The sequence below is a fragment of the Calidris pugnax genome, unplaced genomic scaffold (assembly GCF_001431845.1).
Source record: "Calidris pugnax isolate Ruff unplaced genomic scaffold, ASM143184v1 scaffold352, whole genome shotgun sequence".
NCBI lineage: Eukaryota > Metazoa > Chordata > Aves > Charadriiformes > Scolopacidae > Calidris > Calidris pugnax.
In genome coordinates this window covers 67,946-72,488 of record NW_015091110.1, presented here as the reverse complement: position 1 = coordinate 72,488, position 4,543 = coordinate 67,946, and the positions used below count along the sequence as shown (strand labels likewise).

The following is a 4,543-nucleotide window of genomic DNA, read 5'->3' as shown; positions in this document are numbered from 1 at the left end:
TTTTTATATCTGTATCAAAATATCACTCATCCTTGCGTAAGCTTTTTAATTGTCATAGATAATGAGAGAACCTTGGTGAAAAGATGGAAAAATTGAATGTAATATGCCTGCTTATAAATATCTATATTTGGATATTGGTTTCCTTTTCCTCTGTCTCATTTTCAGACTGTTTTCCCCAATTTGAACTGAAGTGCAGGAGCTCAAATGAAGAATTTGGCCTGATTCTCATCTCAGGCTATTTTTACAGGGTTGTTTCCAGTGAAGTGGCTCTTCCCAAAAAGAAAGGGAAGAACCAAGCCTTTGGCTAATAATTGCAACATGGAGATGGCACATGGGCACTGCGCCACTCTTCCAGTTTTAATATTTATAACTGAGGTTTTTTTCAGGAGGTTCTTAATTTCCCAGGACTATGGCTGCTTTCAGACCAACTCTTGGTGGTTTGGCTCCTTCCCTGATGTGAACTCAGCTCCCAGCCTTCCTCCATCCCTGACAAGAGCCCTGTGCTCAGAACCTCTGCTGATCCCATCCCACCTTTCATTTTGTCGGAGCTAATTGCTAAAATATTTCTTTTAGAGGGGCTAGATCAACGCCAAGTGCATCTCTTGATTGATTTCGGGGTGTTTTGGATTTGGCCCTTGATGATTTTCTAAGGTTAGTTTCACTTGTTACACGGAGTTGTGTCAGATTTGCCCCTCTGTGATTTGGCAGAGGTGTGGGGTGGAAATGGAGAAGCTTCTGCTGGTTTGGGTTGGGTTCTGAGCACATTCAGCCAAATGCCCCTCTTTGAATAAACATTTATCAGTCAGTCTCCACCCTTGAAGATTTTCAATATCTGACTTGGATAAAGCCCTGAACAGCCTGGGCTGACCTCTGAGCAAATCCTCCTTGAGCAAGAGGGTCATCCAGAGACCTCCTGAGATCTCTTGAATCCTAAATTATCCTGTGGTCCTATTCTGCAAACAGTAGATTTTTTTTAAACCAACTTTGACTCGGAATGCAGAGTGCAGTGTCCCCCAGGAAAGGGCTCATTTTGAAAGAAATAAAAAAGAATTTGAAAATCAGAAGTGTTTCAGAAGCAAGGGTCAATTTTCAAGATGTTAAATTAAGCGAAATGGCTCCTTTTATTAATATTTTTCCCTTTTTTTGATAACAAATATTTTGCTAAATTCATGTTGCACTTCTGTTGCTGTCACTGTATACAGCATAATGCGTATCCAGATTAGAACAGAATGTCATCTACATGTTAAAATATAGATAAATAGATCTATTAAGGTTTTCCATGGTACATTGAGACTGAACCTTTGTAATCTGAAAGCCTAGCAGAGTGCACAAGCCAATTTTTTGGCTTGACATTATAAATTTAAATGCCCTTAACAAGTCAAGAAGTAACCAGGCTCTCGGAGGATGGGGCAAAAGTTTGCTTTGCAAAGGGAACCTGTGGATACAAAGTTATCTGTGCACAGATATAAAAGAAATGGGTAATTTTGTGAGAAATATATACAACTGCATTAAAAAAAAGTCCCCTTTTCTTGCATAACTGTCGTTTATTTTGTAGATGTGCACGATTCTGCACCCTTTTTGTCATGGGCTGCCTTAAACTCTTGCTGTGGAGAATGGGATCCTCCAATACACTACTTCTATGTGTGCAAGGAAAGCTGGGTGTGTTTTTCACTCCCTTGTGAAATGAACCGTGGGCACCTGAAAAGGAGCCAGTTCCTTTTTCCTCCAGTGTTATATGAGCGTTGCTCCAGGTCCCAGCCTGCTATTGTCTCAATTTGAGTATAAACCCATCAGCAAACCTGTCTCTGGTGGAGACCACACTGTTGGCCAACTTCTTGCTAGACCGTGGAAGTGTGTGTATGTATAAACAGGCACATAAACCACTCTATATATATTTTTAAACCCATTATTTTTTTAAATATATATATAATACACCTATTAAAAAAGCCATATGCATGTCAGTATAAGACAGCGATAATGCCTGTGATGATGAACACAAAATGTTTGTGCATTAAAAGGAAGCCAAATAATACCTTTTCAAATAACAAATGTTTTTCTTTCCTTGCCCTTTTCTCTTTGTGTTTGTTGGGTTGTTTTTTTCCTGTTGCTGCTGTGGGAAACTAGGATGGAGGAGGTTTGGTTCGTTACCAGGCAAAATGTGAATACAGCTGTGAAATTAATTCTTTTTTTTGGGGGGGGAGGGAGGGGAATGTGCAATAGTGGTGAAAGCAGTTGTAGGAAAAGGACTGTTTCATGATGCAAATGACAGTGACATTAAATCATAGCTTAAAGAGATGTTGAGGCAAACTTAGCTGAATTCTGCCTTGCCAGCAGCTGGTGGTTGGGACTAAAGGACACAGTGGGCTCTTTGCACGCTCAGAAGCACCGCAGGCTGAAGGGGACAGAGAGACATTGCCTTCACTGCTCCCTTCTCCTGTGTGTGGCCATTTTTTTGGCATGTTGCATTTCTGGGTGCCCTGAGACTCATTCTTCCACGGCAGACATGACTGAGGCCAAACCTGCTCTCCTTAGTCTTTGGCTCTGAGGCCAGAATGGCCTCCCTTTGAGCCTCCTTCTCCTTTTGGGGCAACCACACCTTCCAGTCTAGTTGTCACACAGCAGACACGGCCATCCCACAACAGTGGCACTGTCCCAGGAGCTCACCTTTCCTCGTGAAAAATGATGGATTTCTTTTAGAGAGTTCGGTTTAATTGAAATGTGTGGATTTTTATCAACTCCTCATTGGGTGTTCAGTGCCTTCCTAAGCCATCTGTCCAAGAAAATGTGTGTCATCAGCATGTTCTATTGATGCAACTTTATTTGGAAATAAGTAATTATTTATTAATTAATAAACAAAATAAATGGGACTTGTTTTACAATACTGGAATGACTTCTAGCCAGCTTTTTCATTGTGATTATGTCTCACTGTAATTTTATTTCCAGTTGTGCCAGCAGAAAAAGTTGACAACATGGAAGTGTGTGTTTGTGTGTGCGTGTAGGTGATACACAATTAAAAGACGTAGGAGATAACTGGATGCAGGGCTTCATCCCTGTTCCTCCTCCTCCTAAAGAGAGGGAGCAGAAGGTTGGGCAGAAACACCTTTGGCCCAGGACTCCTGTGACCGTTCCCACCCCTCCATGCAGTGTGAGGGCAGCGATTTGGCCAGAGGACCCTGGAGATGTGGTGCCAGCACCCAGTCCAGCAGCACTGGAAGAGGATCACCTTCTTGCAACCACCCAGAGGACATCAGGGCTTTCACATTCCCTGTGCTCCATCCACCTGAGGGACGTCACCAGGTATGTAACTTGTCTTTTCCATTACTAAGCAGTCCTGCAGACTGTATGTAGTCTCTAAAGTCTTGTCAGTGGTGGTTTTACATTTCTCCTCAGTTTCTCTTGCTGTCCATCCTGTTATGAAACACAGCAAAGACTCTTCTCAAAAGTGGTTTTGGCTCAGTCCTTGTCCAGACTGGCAATTGCTCTGCTTTGATCCCTGAGTAGCCAAGCAGTCCTTGCTGATGGCGAAATGTTACTCTGGTTTGAATAGAACAGAGCTTAAATAGAAAAGTTATTGACTAGTTATGTTTTTGCCAGAAATGCATTGACAGATTTGCATCTCTCTATTTGGGGGATATACCCTGTTTCCTTTCTGAGTAGAGAATTCCAGCTTTCATCCTCTGTCTCCCTCCAAGCTGGTGATACCGTACATGGTGGGTTACACGGGCTCTAGTGATACATACAAATGGGTAATTTGAAGCAACTGGTGTTCATCAGTCATTTTTATTAAAGAAGCTCTGCTTCAGAGCCTTATAGGAGACAGAAAGAACATGGAACACTGGAGTAAATTGAACTTCAATGTGGGGTTGTTTGGGGTTTTTTTGTGAAATGCTATTATAACGTTATAACAACAGAGGTCAATGATTAATTTATTCTGTCTTCAGGATGATTATTCTGGTCTTATGATGATCTTACATTCTCCACTGTCCCCTGATATTAAAGATAATATTGTAATTACAGGGTTTAAATGGGTAGGGAATGGCTGGAAATGGCCTGTGGTCTTCCCTTGCTTCTTTTTGATATTCTCAAAGATTTCGTGATGTTGATTTTTTACATTAGGCAGTCAGGTCTTCGGTTCTCTATGGCCAATTAGAGACTTGTTTCTAATAGGCTGTTGAATGTACTTAGAAAGCAGCATTTCAATAGCGCAGAAGAGAAATCATTCATGTCCCAGTTGCCTAAAGCTCTGTGCTTTTATTAAAGCAGATATAACTCAAGGCTTTGGGGAAGCAGGTTGCAGTGCTAAAAGACAAGCACTTTCCCATGTCAAAGTCTGTATCAAATAAATGGAGACCTGGGGTACTTCGAAAGAAGGAGAAGGACGAAAACTCTGTGAGAAGCAGGGACAGCCTTTGAGCTCCTTCTACCAATGGAAAGAATCTGAACTCCATCAAAAGCTGAAAAAATATTCAAAGCTGGAGATGTGCTTTGAAAAGTCAGGGCTTGTCAAAGTTACCACCAAAATGAAGCATTTCAGGTGAGATAA

The 4,543-nt window shown here is 41.6% G+C and overlaps 1 long non-coding RNA gene across 1 annotated transcript in view; it reads left to right on the top strand.

Annotated features, from left to right (window-relative positions):
- The first annotated feature begins 19 nt into the window (after positions 1–19).
- Positions 20–4,543, top strand: part of LOC106897457 — a 19,316-nt gene continuing 14,792 nt past the window's right edge. Inside the window, exon 1 of the long non-coding RNA XR_001413775.1 lies at positions 20–3,297. This is a non-coding gene — a long non-coding RNA (uncharacterized LOC106897457). The remainder of the gene's footprint in view (positions 3,298–4,543) is intronic.